The following is a 17,912-nucleotide window of genomic DNA, read 5'->3' as shown; positions in this document are numbered from 1 at the left end:
AAAAACCTCAAAGGAAGGAGACTCCACCACCTCCCTAGGTAACGCATTCCAGTGTTTCACCACCCTCCTAGTGAAATAGTTTTTCCTGATATCCAACCTGGACCTCCCCCACTGCAACTTGAGACCATTGCTCCTTGTTCTGTCGTCTGCCACCACTGAGAACAGCGGAGCTCCATCCTCTTTGGAACCCCCCTTCAGGTAGTTGAAGGCTGCTATCAAATCCCCCCTCATTCTTCTCTTCTGGAGACTAAACAATCCCAGTTCCCTCAGCCTCTCCTCATAAGTCATTCCATGATCTCTTTGAACTATAATGTATCTTAATTAAAACTATCAGTTTTTTCCCTCAAAAAGCATAAAAAAACAAACACAGATTTAAATAAAAAAAAACAAACACAAAAAAAAAAAACAGATTTTGATTTAAAAAACAAAATCATTGATTTTTATCCACCCTGCCTCTGGCAGAGTTACTGAAGTCCTCAAATCATGGTTTAAAGCAGGGGTGGGCAAACTTTTTGGCCCGAGGGCCACATGGGAGTTGCAAAACTGTATGGAGGGCCAGGGAGGGAAGGCTGTGCCTCCTCAAACAGCCTGGCCCCCACCCCCTCCCCCTTCCCACCCCCTGACTAACCCCCTCAGAACCCCCGACCCATCCAACCCCCCCCACTCCTTGTCCCCTAACCACCCCCTCCGGGACCCCCCACCCCACATCCAACCCCCCCCCGCTCCCAGTCCCCTGACTGCTCTGACACCTGACCGGCCCCCCGGACTCCCATGCTTATGCAACCCCCATTCCCCGTCCCAACTGCCCCCGCCCCAAACCTCCGCCCCATCCAACTGCCTCTTGCTCCCTGACTGCCCTCTGGGACTGCCCCAGCCCCCTTACCATGCCGCTCAGAGCAGCATGTCTGGCAGCTGCGCCGCCCAGCCAAAGCTAGACATGCTGCCGCTCCACAGCGCTGTCCATGCGGTGGCATGGCTGCAGGGGAAGAGGGAACAGCAGGGGAGGGGCTGGGGGCTAGCCTCCCTGGCCGGGAGCTCAAGGGACTGGCAGGGCAAGACCATCCCGGAGGACAGATGTGGCCCGCTTGCCGTAGTTTGCCCATCTCTAGTTTAAAGACTTCAAGTTACAGAGAATCCACCATTTACACTAGTTTAAATCTGCAAGTGACCCATGCCCCAAGGCTACAGAGGAAGGCAAAAAACACCAAACACAAACAGGGTCTCTGCCAATCTGACCTGGGGGGGAAATTCCATCTGGACCCCAAATATAGCCATCAGTGAGACTCGGAGAATGTGGGAAAGACCCACCAGGCAGATACTTGAGAAAGAATTCTCTGTAGTAATTCAGAGCCCTCCCCACCTAGTGACCCGTTTCTGGCCACTGGGGATTTTTGCTACTAGCAGTCTCTGATGGGATTTCATACAATGACATATGGCCTATCTCTAGGGTCCTACTAAATTCATGGTCCATTTTGGTCAATTTCAGTGTCATTGGATTTGAAATAAATCATAAATTTCATTATTCCAGCTATTTAACATTTCACAGGGGTGTAATTATAGGGTCCTGACCTAAAAAGGAGTTGGGAGGGTGCCCCACAAGGTTATTGTGTGGGGGTTGCGATACTGCTACCGTTACTTCTGCACTACTTCTGGCGGTGGCACTGCCTTCAGAGCTCGGCAGCTGGAGAGCAGCGGTTGCTGGCCGGGAGCCCAGCTCTGAAGGCAGTGCTGCCACCAGCAGCAGCGCAGAAAGATGGCATAGTATGGCCAGGTTGGTCTTTTGTAAATCCATGTTATATTTTATCCCAATCACCGTTCACCTGTATGTCCTAAACTACTTTCTCTTTCAAAATTTGTCACAGAAAGATGGTGACATTTCGGAGTGATTCAGTTCAGAACTTCAGTGCATAGCCCATTCCTCCCACTCCTGGGGGAAAGGGAGGAGGGATCAAATACTAGACTCGTGTTCTTATTGCAGCTTCCTAGTGGCTGAATCAAACAAACACTTGTTGTCCAGTACCTGCCATACCAGTGGCACACTAGTGACTGCTGGGGCCATGGATTTGGCCATATTCCTGGCACTCCCAAAAGGCCGCATTCACAGCAACAGGATCTCTGGGATCCAGGAAAGGGAGGGAGACAAAACCCAGCTTACTTCAAACTCGTCCATCATTTTGCGGATTCCACTTCCTTTCTGACCAATGATGTAACGGTGAAGGTCAAAGGGCACTTCCACCTCAGTGGTGACAGGAACCAGAGCCTATATGGGGGGGGGGGAGGAAGAGCATAGAGTTTATGCAGCAGAAACACTCTGCAGAGTTAAGGGGCAAGTTTCATAGAATCATAGAATATCAGGGTTGGAAGGGATGTCAGGAGGTCATCTAGTCCAAACCCCTGATCAAAGTAGGACCAATCCCCAACTAAATCATCCCAGCCAGGGCTTTGTCAAGCCTGACCGTAACAACCTCTAAGGAAGGAGATTCCACCACCTCCCTAGGTAACCCATTCTAGTGCTTCACCACCCTCCTAGTGAAAAAACAGTTACTTACCTTCTGTAACTGTTGTTCTTCGAGATGTGGTGTTCACGTCCATTACACATTAGGTGTGTGCGCGCGCCGCGTGCACGGACGTCGGGTGACCAGATGTCCTGATTTTATAGGGACAGTCACGATATTTGGGGCTTTATCTTATATAGGTGCCTATTACCCCCCCATCCTGATTTTTCACAGTTGCTGTCTGGTCACCCTAACAAACAGCCTATAGCTCAGCACCTGGTTGGGGCAGAGCAAACACAGCAGACAAAACATTCTGGGATCTAGCATCCTGGCTCGGGTGAGCGGCGGATGAACGCAGGCCTCTTGGGCCTCAGGTAGGGTGGCAGGGGTAGGATGATGCAGGCCCACCTGATTCCACCATATCTCAGCACAGGGTCCTAACAGTGGGGGGAGTGTTCTACCACTGATTCAGCAGGGAATCCAACTGCAACATGCTGACTCACCCTCTGGCAGCAGAACCGAACCAGAGTCTGGTTCCCCGGGCTACTTCCTACCGCAGACTGGGTGCAGGGCTCTGCAGCCAAAGGTCCTCTGTCTCCTTAGGGTAGAGTGACCATATTTCCCTATGCTGAATATGGGACACCTGATATAATTACTCATATTCAGGCGAGTTCAACAGCAATCAGATCTATGCAGTACAAATGTTCAAATTAACATCAAATTGACTGAGCCCCCGTTAAAAAGAAATACTGAGTAGTTGGATTCTTTATATTTACCTTCTTATCTTTAAGGCTTTAGGGTTCACATGGGGAGGGATGACACATACATCTCTACCTGCCCACCCAAAAGTGATACACACACACTCCAGTACACCTTTCTCACACAGGGGGGTGACCGACCAACCTTCCCCTCCCCTCCCCTCCCTGCTTGGCACTCTCTGTCCTCCATGCCTGGCTGGGCTCCCGGGACTGACCTGCCTCTCCTGGTACCCAGTGCCCTGACTTCCCAAAGCAACATGTGGGGGAGGGCATGCAGGGTCATATCTCCCCCTCCCTCCAGATTTCTGCCAGGGTTCACACCAGAATGTGGTCAGTAGCAGTCTTTCAGCACTGTGTAGGAGGGAAGGGATGGGAGCTGCTTCCAGCCACAGACGGGGGAAAGGGATGACCTGGACTATGCCTTTGCAGAGCTCATCTCTCCTCTCCCCCCACCCCCAGCCCCATGTGGCTGGAAGTGGCTTGTCCCTTCCTGCCTGCACAGTGTCAAAAGGCAGCTAACACCTCCAGGCTGCTGCTGGCCACTGACACAACCCAGCTGCCTCCTGTCCCCTGGCTACAGCGTGGTCTGGAAGGGGGTGAAGTCCTCAGGATGCATTATGCACCAGGGCCCAGAGAACCTGACTGCAGGGGCTTCAGCAACCAGCCAGAGAAGTGGCTCAGCAGTGGAGGGGATGGGGAAGCCCCTTGCTCCTTGGGGGCAGGACCCAGGGCAGGGGGGATGGGGAGGCACAAGTGAAGAAGCTGCTAAGCCCTTGCCCCGGGGGCTGCTGTGGAGCCTGCAGGTTCGGGTCATGAACAGGCTGGAAAGTGCTTTCTCCCCCCACCACTCCAGAGTTTAGCTGAGAGGGGGAGAGGCTTCCCCATGCCAGCGCTGAGTGGGGCTTTGGCACATGCAGGGTTCGGCTTCTCCTGACCAGTGCCCCAGGTCGAAGGGTCTTGGGCTTTCCCGGGGTGCTGGCTCAGCCAGAGGCAGTGGGGGAAGGAAGGAGCATTCCCACCAAGGGCTGGATCTCCACACAACACTAGGAATGGGACACGCCCTGCAGGAGGGGATATTGAGGAGCTAGGGTGGGGGGTGTCAAAGGTGCAAAGCAGGGAGAAGACAGGGAGAGGGAGAGTACCTAAAGGGCCAATGGGTGGGCAGCAGAGGTGACATGTAACTGGCTGCCGCATGGTGCCTGCCCGCACTCACCAACTACCATAGCTTGCAATGCGCAGCCAGTGCTGGCCGGAAGCAGGACGAGGGGGCAGGGCCCTGCTGGCCGAGAGCCGGCATGCAGCAGGGGCTGCGCTGATGGACCAACGGGGAAGCAGCCAGCCCTGTGCTCTGCATCTTTGCTCTGCCACCAGTCTTGAACACCCATCCCCATTGTCAGTCACTGGACCCTCCCACTCACCGCTGGTGGGCAGGCAGTTGGCGAATAGGGATCTGGCCAGCAGCAAGACCCGCCAGTACTGATGGGGGGGAGGACAGAAAATACGGGACAATTTGCCCGTTTTTAAGAAAAAGTCGGGACACATGCAGGAGAGCTTAAATACAGGACTGTCCCTTTCAAAACGAGACATTGGGTCACCCTACCTCAGGGTACTTGACCACTGGCAGTCCCCACAGCGCCACAGGGCATTTGTCTGACAGCGGTCCTGGCAGCTCCTCAGGGCACTTGAGTGTCTCCTCCAGCCACAGGGCGCAGCTCCACTGGGATTTGGGATCCTGTTGAGCAGGGCCGGCTCTAGGTTTTTTGCTGCCCCAAGCAAAAAAAATGTTGGCTGCCCCCCGTCCCAGCCCTGGGCTCCTCGCCGCACCCCCCCTGCCTTCCCAGCCCTGGGCTCTCACCCACCACCCGCACCCCCCTGCTGCCCCAGCCCTGGGCTCTCACCCCCCCAACCGCACCCCCCTGCTGCCCCAGCTCTGGGCCCCCCACACACACACACCCTGCCGCCCCAGCTCTGGGTTCCCCCTACCCCCCCACCATTGACCCCCACATACACCTCCTGCCGCCCCAGCCCTGGGCTCACACCCCCCACACCTGCACCCTCCTTCCGCCGCAGCCCTGGGTCACTGGTAACTCGCTCCCAGGGCAGGTCATTCAGCAGGAATTTTAGATGTGCACAGAACACAGACAGGATTGGTTCCCATATGGTTACAGAACTGCAGTAAAGTGGAACAATTTTCAGCTTGTATGACTGGAGGATATCTGGATGCATATTATAAGACTGTCCCACATAAATGAGGAAAAGTTGAGGTGCCTTTATTATTCTTTTGTTCCACTCTTTTTTTCTATGGGGAATTTGCCAATGCAATATCACTGTCTTCCTTTTAAACAAACAAACAAAAGGCAATGGCTGTTGAAAATATCAATTCCAGTCCTAATAACCACTGGGAAGCATTTCTTGCTTAATTTATCCTACTTTTTCTACAGCAAGTTACAGTAGATCAGTATATTTGATTTGGGAGAAATGAAGGAACAGCTGCCCAAACTGAGCTTGAGCACTCCTGAATTTTGAGGTGTTCAAATCTGGAAGGCAGGTGCTGGGAGAGGGCGGGGGGGGGGGGGGGCAGCTGAGGCTCCGCAGGGGAGCACGGCAGCATATATGCAGCAGCATATCTGGTGCTGCACGAAGCATGGGAGTCCCAGGGGTTTGTCAGGGGACAGGTAGGGGGTGAGGTCCTGGGGGGGGGGGGGTGTCTCAGGAGGGGGCAGTTGGGGTCAAAGACCAGTGGGACTTAGATAGGGGGTGGGGTCCTGGGGGTCAGTTGGGGCAGGGGTCCCAGGAGGGGACAGGGAGCAGCAGGGTTGGATGGGTTGGGGTTTCTGTGGGGGGCAGTCGGAGGGAGTGGATGGGGGCAGGGTGGGGCTACTCTCCCTCCCCAGTGCAGCTCTCCATTCACTGCAGCATGAGGTCTCAGCTTCCTCACCCCTCTTTCCTGTTGGTAGTGGCCAAGGGAATGCTGGGAAATGTAGTTCTTTCCCTGCTCCAGGGCTGGCTCTATAGGCAGGGAGCTAACCAAGGAACTACAGCTCCCAGGGCCCCCTGTTGGTTCTCAGCTCCCTGCCGCCCCTGCAAATGGGCTGCCCCAAGCACGTGCTTGGTTTGCTGGTGCCTAGAGCCGCCCCTGCTGTTGAGATCCCAGCTCCCTGGAAGAGCTGCCTGCTCCCTCTGGTGCTCCAGGCCCAATTAAGCGCTGGGGCTCTCCTTTTATATTTCTTGTCCAGCCCTGGGACTTCTGGTGAGGTGGGCAGGATGGATTTAGCTCCGCCCACCAGGGGGAGTGTAGTGGTCCTTTTCTCTCCTGCTTGGAGGAAGGCCACTCTGCCTCACTACATGGGAAGCCCGTGAGGTGAGTTGTGATAGGCTCACAAAGCTAAATAGGGATTCCATGAATCTGCCAGGACCCTCTTTTATTTTGATTCTCAAGTTCTTTGCTATTTGTGTACAGGTCTGTCGCATCTTATGCGCATTTAACATGCGCGATTTCAACTTTACACGGTCAGGAAAAAAAAAAAAAGAAAAACAACAGTTTTAATACTATACCTGTAGTGTGGGTGATTTTGCCTGCCATGAACTCAATGGGGTTTTGGCTATACATGGTTTTCGCTTTATGTGCTAACCGCTGAATGGAACCCCCGCGTAAGATGAGACAGACCTGTAACCCCTTTGGGGTTTACAGAGCATGGCCCCTTTAAATCTTTTTCTTAAGGGGCAGGTGGGGGAGTAAGGAAAAAGGAGGGAAACGCCAGGGGGCAGTGCTGGAACTCCAAGGAAAGGGAGAGGCAGCCTGCAGGCTCTGGAAAAGTGAAGCAGCAGAGAACCTGTCTGAGGCCTGGGAAGGACAGGGCTGATCGGGGACACCCCAGGACAGGAGCCAGGAGGAGCACTGTGCCAGGGAGGAATTGCCTGAGAAGGACAGGCCGGAGCTGGACCCAGTATCACTGCTGCCCAGAGCTGCGTGGAGCTGTGAGTACTGGGGCTTGTGACGCTACATTGGGACCAAGGAGGGAGGTTGCTAGCTAGTTAAGTGGGGAGGTGATCATTCTGTGTGGCTTTGCAGAGAGTGGCAGAAGAGGGCACTGGAGGGGTTTGTTGGGGGAAAGTTCACTGGCGCCGAAGACAACCAGGAGCACCCAAGACTCACCACAGGACTGGAACTTTGCTCAGGACTCCTGAATTCTGTGTGCAGACACATTGCTCAGTCTCTGCCCTTCCAGACTGTGCTACCATTGGGCCCGTGGGACCTTGGCTTGGAGGCAGCCCTGTTTTACTGCTCCCCCTATATTTCCCCTTGTTATTTTTCTCTTCTCATCCCTCTGTAAATAAATATTTCCCTTGTTATATCCACTGTACTTTTCCTGTGGGTGGGTGTGTGTTCACTCTGGGGGGGTTGGCACAGGTGCCCCTGGGGTGGAAGGGATTTCTCCTGCTGCATTCCTGCGCACACCTTCTCTTGGCCAAGTCCGCCTGCAGAGCAGACTCCATCTTGGCCATGAGGGCGCTAAAGTTATATTTGTACCAACACTTTTGCTAAATGACTGCATTTGAGTGCACATAAGGGTGTGGCATGCGGTGTGGAACTGATACATTAATGTGGAGAGCAGAAACGAGCTACTCATGAATTGTGAGCCGTTCTCTGCTACTAACACGTCTGGAATCCCCTGGTGAGCTCAGTGCTTCACAGTGGTTATTCCCTTGCTACTCAACATGGTCTGCAACAGCTCAATCTTCTAAGAAGCTGAGTACTTGCTCACTAATACGAGGTTCCTATTTAGTTCTAGTAGATCTAGCTCTACCCTAGACCAAGGGTGATCATGTATCTCATGTGATGTCAGCTGTCCCTTTGCATTAGCCCTTGAAAGCTTATGCTTAAATAATTTTTTTAGTCTCTAAGGTGCCACAAGTACTCCTCATTCTTTCTATTGACAGTAGTATTGTATTTACATTTTATTATCTTTGTGGCAGTGTTCTCGCCTGGCGGGACTAGACCACCTCCAGCTCTCTTTTGCATTCATAGTACCCAGCTGGAGGCTGTGGTGATCTCATGCTATGTTATATTACAAAACAACCTCCTCTGTACAGGGTCCCATCATCAGCAATTTCCTCTTGATGGTGCCAGTCAGATTGGAGATCCCTGGACTGCTCCTCCCAACCATCCAGCTAGAAGGACTTCCTCAGCTGTTGTGAGCTGGGGTCGTTTTTTGTTTTCTTATTTGATTTTGTCAAATTTTCTTTCAGAAGCAGTTGGTAAGTGAATCCTATTTACTTCAAATCCTCTTCCTGAGGCCATATTCCCAGGCACGTTTGACATGACAATAAGCTCCTCACCTGGCCCCTCTTTCACATTTAATCAGTGCTGTGGCAATTTCATGCTCCTGTTCTGAAGTCCAGGCTGTGCTTCAGTGGTTTCTGTAATGTGGCTTCCAACTCTTCACGGTCTGTTTCTACTTTGAACAGATTAATGAAACCACTCACAAACCAAAACCATTCCCAACATTTCTTCTTCATCCGAGCATCGGGCTGTGGTGATTTAGTAGTTTGAAAGCACATGCTACTGGCTGATCATCTTGTAAAAGGACAAGCCCCTATGCATGTCAATTTACATTGAGTGAGATTTTAGGCTCTTTATTCATCACAAAATATTTCAGTACTGCTGCTTCTGTGACAACTCTTACTAAGTCCCCAAAATTTTCCTTTTGCTTTTAATCCCAGTGTCATTCTGTGGTCATCATCCTCAAGTAGCATGCTAAGTGGAACACTTAGTCTAACAAATTAAAGATGAATTTGTTTAGGTGTGTTAACAGGACCATGAGCACTTCTTGTTTTAGATTATTTTCATTTGTACAAGTGCTTCCATCTTTCTTGGGCCTGTTGAACTCCTTTGTAACTGAACGTGTGTCCTACATAACTAATCTCATTCAGTCTGGTCTGGCATTTGTTCCTGTTCAATTTAAGGTTTTTATTTTTGTGGAGGGTTGGGGTTTTTTGTGTGTGTGTGGGTTTTATTTTTATTTTTTTGGTTCACTGCAAAACATTTCTCTCATGCTTGTTATTGGAGATCATCAACAATTTCTTCCATCTCATGCAGGTCTTCAAAGATCTGTGTTGTGATATTTGGGTGCTGAGACAATCATGAAGAGAAGTTGCTTAATCATATGGTGGCAATCAAAAAAGCTAACAGAATGTTGGAAATCATTAGGAAAGGGATAGATAATAAGACAGAAAATATCATATTGCCTCTATATAAATCCATGGTATGCCCACATCTTGACTAATGTGTGCAGATGTGGTTGTCCCATCTTAAAAAATATATACAGGAATTGGAAAAGGCATAGAAAAGGGCAACAAAAATGATAGGGGTATGGAACAGCTTCCATATGAGGAGAGGTTAATAAGACTGGGACTTTTCAGCTTGGAAAAGAGACAATTAAGGGGGGATCTGATAGAGGCCTATAAAATCATGATTGGTGTGGAGAAAATAAACAAGGAAGTGTTATTTACTCCTTCTCATAACACAAGAACTAGGGGTCACGAAATAAAATGAATAGGCAGCAGGTTTAAAACAAACAAAAGGAAATATTTCTTCACACAACGTTAAGTCAACCTGTGGAACTTTTTGCCAAAGATGTTGTCATAACTATAAAGGGAAGGGTAACAGCTCTCCTGTGTACAGTGCCATAAAATCCCTCCTGGCCAGAGACTCCCAAATCCTTTTACCTGTAAAGGGTTAAGAAGCTCAGGTAACCTGGCTGACACCTGACCCAAAGGACCAATAAGGGGACAAGATACTTTCAAATCTGGGGGGGGTGAAAGGCTTTTGTTTGTGCTCTTTGTTTTGGTTGTTGTTCGCTCTTGGGACTGAGAGGGACCAGACATCAATCCAGGTTCTCCACATCTTTCTAAACAAGTCTCTCCTATTTCAAACGTGTAAGTAAATAGCCAGGCAAGGCGTGTTAGTTTTCCTTTGTTTTCTCAACTTGTAAATGTACCTTTTACTAGAGTGTTTATCTTTGTTTGCTATACTTTGAACCTGAGGCTAGAGGGAGGTCCTCTGAGCTCTTTAAGTTTGATTACCCTGTAAAGTTATTTTCCATACTGATTTTACAGAGATGATTTTTACCTTTTTCTTTAATTAAAAGCCTTCTTTTTAAGAACCTGATTGATTTCTCCTTGTCTTAAGATCCAAGAGGTTTGGATTTGTATTCACCAGGGAATTGGTGAAAGGTTTCCCAAGGCTACCCAGGGAAGGAAATTAGCTTTGGGAATGGTGGCAGCGGACCAGATCTAAGCTGGTAGTTAAGCTTAGAAGTCTTCATGCAGGCCCCCACATTTGTACCCTAAAGTTCAAAGTGGGGAAGCAGCCTTGACATGGTGGCAGAGCGGTGGGAATCGTTTTAAACCCAAAAGCCAGTATGATTTTTTTTTTTCCTTCTAGCTGCTTGGAAAGCAGAGCTGAAGGTAGATGCATATCTTATCTCTCCTTGCCTGAAGGCAGAGGTGTTAAGTTTTTTTAACAAGGGCCTTTGTTAAGAGAAGGGTTCAATTAATGAGCAAACAACTGGTAAAAGGAATTTACAAGCTGAATTGTTCTTTTTTTCTTTTTACATCATCGAGAGTAGCTAGTTAGAAAGTCTCTGTTAACTCAGCAGCAGCCTGAGCTGAGTGCATCCCAGTTTCAGTCAACTGCAGAGGGGTGTGGCCCAGCACAAGAAAACAGGAAAATGACTACAAAAGAAGAGAAAGCCAAAGAGGAGGCCCACAAGAGAGCTATGGAGCTAGAAAAAGCCAAAGAGGAGGCCCACAAGAGAGAGATGGAGCTGAAAGAAAAAGAGATAGAGGAGAGAGAAAAAGAAAGGAAGCATGAACTGGAAGTAGCAAGGGCTAGGCCGGATACAACCGCCAATCCTAACAACCCCTCTCCAGGTACCACTTCCCATCCCAGAAAATTCCCCACCTACAAGGCAGGCGATGATACTGAGGCCTTCTTAGAAAATTTTGAAAGGGCCTGCCTTGAATACAGCATCACTCCAGACCAGTACATGGTAGAGCTGAGGCCGCAGCTCAGTGGACCCTTAGCAGAGGTGGCGGCTGAAATGCCTAAGGAACACATGAACAGTTATGAACTTTTTAAAAACAAGGCCAGACTCAGAATGGGGCTAACACCCGAGCATGCCCGTCAGCAGTTCAGAGCCCTAAGGTGGAAACCAGACGTGTCATTTACCCGGCATGCCTACCACATTGACAAAAATTGTGATGCCTGGGTATCAGGAGCAAATGTTAAATCTCTGGAAGATCTGGTTTCCCTAGTAAAAATGGAGCAGTTTTCAGAGGGTGTTCCTGAGGAAATAGAAAGGTACATCCTAGATAGGAAGCCCAAAACTGTAACCGAGGCGGGGGAGATTGGAGCCAAATGGGTGGAGGTGGCAGAAAAGAAAAAAAACTGGTAGCAGTTGGAGCGAATCCAGAAGGGGCAAGCCGAAACAAAACCTTACCACCGGGGACAACCCAAGGCCCCACCCACATCACAAGGGAAACCCCAGACGCCTTCTCACCCCACCCCACCAGTCTCCACCAACCAACATCGCCCCGGTGATACCTTAGCAGGGCGATGTTTTAAATGTAATGAACTGGGACATATAAAGACTCACTGCCCCAAGAACCCCAACCGATTACAGTTCATTACACCACAATCACACCAAAGATTCCCAGATGCCTCTCTCAGACCCTCTGAGCGAAGGGAAACTTCGAGAGTGGGCGGAAAGAAGGTTATCGCTTGGAGGGACACTGGGGCACAAGTGTCAACTATCCACCAATCCCTAGTGGACCCCAAACTCATCAACCCGGAGGCTCCAGTGACAATTCAACCCTTCGTGTCACAGTCTGTAACCTGGCCTACAGCCGAGTTACATGTCCAGTACAAGGGCTGGTCAGGAATGTGGACTTTTGCAGTCTGACAATTATCCCATCCCCATGCTGATGGGGGAAGACTTGGCCAATCATGTGAAGCTAGCCAAGAGGGTGGGAATAGTCACCCGCAGCCAGGCAAAGCAAGCTTTCACCCCCATCCCTGTTCCTGAGCCGTCCACCAGGGCCCCGTCTGTGTTACCAGAGACCCAAACAAAGGTGGTGGAACCGGATCCCCTGCCAACGACTGCAACAGCCGTAGTGGATCCAATCCCAGAGACCCAGCCAAAGCCAGTCCCAGAACCGGAACTGGCAACGCAACCAGCACCAGAACCATTGCCAGCACTGAGTCCAGCGCTTGCAAACCCATCTACAACTCCAATGCCAGAGGGCACCAGTGAGCCTGAACTGGCGGAAGCAGCAGATAACCCTACCCAAGAGGCTCAGCCAGAGCCTGAAATACCACATAGTGCACCAGCGGACAGCAGTTCACAGTCAATGGAAACAGCCCCAGCACCTGCATCGTCCAGAAAGCTTGGGTGGCGGCACAGAGCAACCCACCGCCTCTCAGCTCTTCTAACCGATCCCGGTTTGTTGTAGAACAAGGACTTTTATACAAGGAGACTCTTTCTGGTGGACACCAGGAAGACTGGCATCCTCAAAGACAGTTGGTAGTTCCCACTAAGTATCGGGTAAAGCTCTTGAGCTTAGCCCATGATCATCCCAGTGGCCATTCTGGGGTGAACAGAACCAAAGACCGGTTGGGGAAGTCCTTCCACTGGGAGGGAATGGGCAAAGACGTTGCTAATTATGTCCGGTCTTGTGAGGTGTGCCAACGAGTGGGAAAGCCCCAAGACCAGGTTAAAGCCCCTCTCCAGCCACTACCCATAATTGAGGTCCCATTTCAGCGAGTAGCTGTGGATATTCTGGGTCCTTTCCCAAAGAAGACACCCAGAGGAAAGCAGTATGTACTGACTTTCATGGATTTTGCTACCCGATGGCCGGAAGCAGTACCCTTAAGCAACACCAGGGCTAAATGTGTGTGCCAGGCATTAGCAGACATTTTTGCCAGGGTAGGTTGGCCCTCTGACATCCTTACAGATTCGGGAACTAATTTCCTGGCAGGGACCATGAAAAACCTGTGGGAAGCTCATGGGGTGAATCACTTGGTTGCCACCCCTTATCACCATCAAACCAATGGTCTGGTGGAGAGGTTTAATGGAACTTTGGGGGCCATGATACATAAATTCGTAAATGAACACTCCAATGATTGGGACCTAGTGTTGCAGCAGTTGCTTTTTGCCTACAGGGCTGTACCACATCCCAGTTTAGGGTTTTCACCATTTGAACTTGTGTATGGCCGCGAGGTTAAGGGGCCATTACAGTTGGTGAAGCAGCAATGGGAGGGGTTTACGCCTTCTCCAGGAACTAACATTCTAGACTTTGTAAGCAACCTACAAAGCACCCTCCGACACTCTTTAGCCCTTGCTAAAGAAAACCTAAAGGATGCTCAGGAAGAACAAAAGGCCTGGTATGATAAACATTCCCGAGAACGGTCCTTCAAAGTAGGAGACCAAGTCATGGTCTTAAAGGCGCTCCAGGCCCATAAAATGGAAGCGTCGTGGGAAGGACCATTCACGGTCCAGGAACGCCTAGGAGCTGTTAACTATCTCATAGTCTCCCCCACCTCCAACATAAAGCCTAAGGTATACCATGTTAATTCTCTTAAGCCCTTTTATTCCAGAGAATTAAATGTTTGCCAGTTTACAGCCCAGGAAACAGATGATGCAGAGTGGCCTGAAGGTGTCTATTACGAAGGAAAAAAGGATGGTGGCGTGGAAGAGGTGAACCTCTCCACGACCCTTGGATGTCTGCAGCAACAGCAGATCAAGGAGCTGTGCACAAGCTTTGCACCAATTTTCTCAGCCACTCCAGGACGGACCGAACGGGCATACCACTCCATTGACACAGGTAATGCTCACCCAATTAGAACCCCACCCAGCGGGAGTCACCTCATGCCCAAACTGCTACACAAAGGACATGCTACAGATGGGTATAATCCGCCCCTCTAATAGTGCATGGGCATCTCCAGTGGTTCTAGTTCCCAAACCAGATGGGGAAATACGCTTTTGCGTGGACTACCGTAAGCTAAATGCTGTAACTCGTCCTGACAACTATCCAATGCCACGCACAGATGAGCTATTGGAGAAATTGGGACATGCCCAATTCATCTCTACTTTAGACTTAACCAAGGGGTACTGGCAAGTACCACTAGATGAACCCGCTAAGGAAAGGTCAGGGGTGTATGAATTCAATGTACTCCCTTTCGGGTTGCGAAATGCACCCGCCACCTTCCAAAGACTTGTAGATGGTCTCCTAGAGAATCTGCAGTTGCCTACCTCGATGATGTGGCCATTTTTTCTGATTCATGGACAGAACACCTGGAGCACCTGGAAAAAGTCTTCGAGTGCATCTGGCAGGCAGGACTAACTGTTAAGGCTAAAAAGTGTCAAATAGGCCAAAACAGAGTGACTTACCTGGGGCACCAGGTGGGTCAAGGAACTATAAATCCCCTACAGGCCAAAGTGGATGCTATCCAAAAGTGGCCGGTTCCAAAGTCAAAGAAACAGGTCCAATCCTTCTTAGGCTTGGCCGGATATTATAGGCGATTTATACCACACTACAGCCAAATCACCGCCCCGCTGACAGACCTAACCAGAAAGAAACAGCCAAATGCAGTTCAGTGGACTGATGAGTGTCAAAAGGCCTTTAACCAGCTTAAGGCAACACTCATGTCTGACCCTGTGCTAAGGGCCCCAGACTTTGACAAACCGTTCCTAGTAACCACAGATGCGTCCGAGCGAGGTGTGGGAGCAGTTTTAATGCAGGAAGGACCGGATCAAGAATTCCATCCTGTCGTGTTTCTCAGCAAGAAACTGTCTGAGAGGGAAAGCCACTGGTCAATCAGCGAAAAGGAATGCTACGCCATTGTGTACGCGCTGGAAAAGCTACGCCCATATGTTTGGGGACAGCATTTCCAACTACAAACAGACCATGCTGCGCTACAGTGGCTTCATACCGCCAAGGGGAATAACAAAAAACTTCTTCGGTGGAGTTTAGCTCTCCAAGATTTTGATTTTGAAATACAATACATTTCAGGAGCTTCTAACAAAGTGGCTGATGCACTTTCCCGGGAAAATTTCCCAGAGTCAACTGGTTAAAAATTGTTCTTGGAATGGAACATATTGTTAGTTTTTATATAATCAGTAGTATGTCTAAAGGTACATGTGTCTTATTAACTCTATTTTCTCTTAGAGCTCCAGGAAGAAATCACAGCCAGTGTGGAACCAGACGTCCAACACTATCTGTGATCTGGGGGGCGTGTCATAACCATAAAGGGAAGGGTAACTGCTCTCCTGTGTACAGTGCCATAAAATCCCTCCTGGCCAGAGACTCCCAAATCCTTTTACCTGTAAAGGGTTAAGAAGCTTGGGTAACCTGGCTGACACCTGACCCAAAGGACCAATAAGGGGACAAGATACTTTCAAATCTGGGGGGGGAAAGGCTTTTGTTTGTGCTCTTTGTTTTGTTTGTTGTTCGCTCTTGGGACTGAGAGGGACCAGACGTCAATCCAGGTTCTCCACATCTTTCTAAACAAGTCTCTCCTATTTCAAACTTGTAAGTAAATAGCCAGGTAAATAGTAAATAGTGTGTTAGTTTTCCTTTGTTTTCTCAACTTGTAAATGTACCTTTTACTAGAGTGTTTATCTTTGTTTGCTATACTTTGAACCTGAGGCTAGAGGGAGGTCCTCTGAGCTCTTTAAGTTTGATTACCCTGTAAAGTTATTTTCCATACTGATTTTACAGAGATGATTTTTACCTTTTTCTTTAATTAAAAGCCTTTTTAAGAACCGTATTGATTTTTCCTTGTTTTTAGATCCAAGGGGGTTGCATTTGTATTCACCAGGAGTTGGTGGGAGAAAGGAGGGGGGATGGTTACTTTCTCCTTGTCTTAAGATCCAAGAGGTTTGGATCTGTATTCACCAGGGAATTGGTGAAAGGTTTCTCAAGGCTACCCAGGGAAGGGAATTAGCTTTGGGAATGGTGGCAGCGGACCAGATCTAAGCTGGTAGTTAAGCTTAGAAGTCTTCATGCAGGCCCCCACATTTGTACCCTAAAGTTCAAAGTGGGGAAGCAGCCTTGACAGATGTTGTGAAGGCTAAGGCTATATCAGGGTTCAAAAAAGAACTAGCTAAGTTCATGGAGGATAGGGCCATCAATAGTTATTAGTAGGCTAAAAGTTTGTCATGGCTATTTTTATTTTATCCCATTAGCTGTACCCCAAGAGGAGGGAAGTGGATATGGCTTTAGGCTGTGAGGGGTGCTGGAGGCAGCATCAGTAAGGAGTTTAGATTCCCTACCTCACCTCAAGTCCCAGTGCATGTGGAAAGAGCTCTGCACAACCTTGTACCCAGAAGTGGGAAGGGGAATCCCAGAGCCCCTTCCTCAGGACAGGGAGAAGTGAGTGGGATACCAGGAGGAAAAACAGGGAGGAGGGTGAAACGGGGGGAGGGGGCTCCTGATTCATACTGAGAAAGCAGGGCAATTGGCTAGTTATCTTAGGTGCTTGAATGCAAGAAGCCTGGGAAACAAGCAGGAAGAATTGGAAGTCCTGGCACAATCAAAGAACTATGATGTGATTGGAGTAAGAGACTTGATGGGGTAGCTCACATGACTGGAGCACTGTCATGGATGGATATAAACTGTTCAGGAAGGACAGGCAGGGGAGGAAAGGTGGAGGAGTTGCACTGTATGTAAGAGAGCAGTATGATTGCTCAGAGCTCCAGTATGAAACTGGAGAAAAGCCTGTTGAGAGTCTTTGGGTTAAATTTAGAAGCAAGAGCAACCAGGGTGGTGTCATGGTGGGCGTGTGCTGTAGACCACCGGACCAGGAGGATGAGGTAGATGAGGCTTTCTTTGGACAATTAACTGAAGTTTCCAGAACACAGGCCCTGGTTCTAATGGGGGATTTCAATCACCCTGATATCTGCTGGGAGAGCAATACTGCAGTGCACAGACAATCCAGGAAGTTTCTGGAGAGTGTTGGGAACAACTTCCTGGTGCAACTACTGGAGGAACCTGAGGCCGTTCTCCTCTTGACCTGGGAAAAATTGGTAGGGGAAGTAGAAGTGGGTGGCAACCTGGGCAGCAGTGACCATGAGATGATTGAGTTCAGGATCCTCGCAAAAGGAAGAAAGGAGAGTAGCAAAATATGGACCCTGGACTTCAGAAAAGAAGAAGTTACTCATCTTGTGCAGTAACAATGGTTCTTCGAGATGTGTGTCCCTGTGGATGCTCCACTCTAGGTGTCGGTCCCTGCGCCAGAGATCGGAGATTTTTTGCAGCAGTACTCGGTTGGGGGAAGGGCGCAAGCAGGAGCTGTCTTGGGCAGCTGTTGGCGCCTCCTGTGGCGCGAATCCCCAACTGTCCCCTCCATTCCTTCTCTACCGCAGAGCTCTGCACTGTGAACTCCGAAGTAGAGGGGAGGAGGGTGGGTAGTGGAGCACCCACAGGGACACACATCTCGAAGAACCATCGTTACTGCACAAGGTGAGTAACTTCTTCTTCTTCGAGTGGTGTCCCTGCAGGTGCTCCACTCTAGGTGCTTGTAGAGCAGTACCCCACCAAGGGTGGCAGGGGTTCGGAGTTATGTATAAGTGTGTGCTGAGAGCACTGTGAGGCC

The sequence above is a fragment of the Chrysemys picta genome, chromosome 1, assembly GCF_011386835.1.
Source record: "Chrysemys picta bellii isolate R12L10 chromosome 1, ASM1138683v2, whole genome shotgun sequence".
Classification (NCBI taxonomy): Eukaryota; Metazoa; Chordata; order Testudines; family Emydidae; genus Chrysemys; species Chrysemys picta.
Note: the sequence above shows the minus strand (reverse complement) of the source record.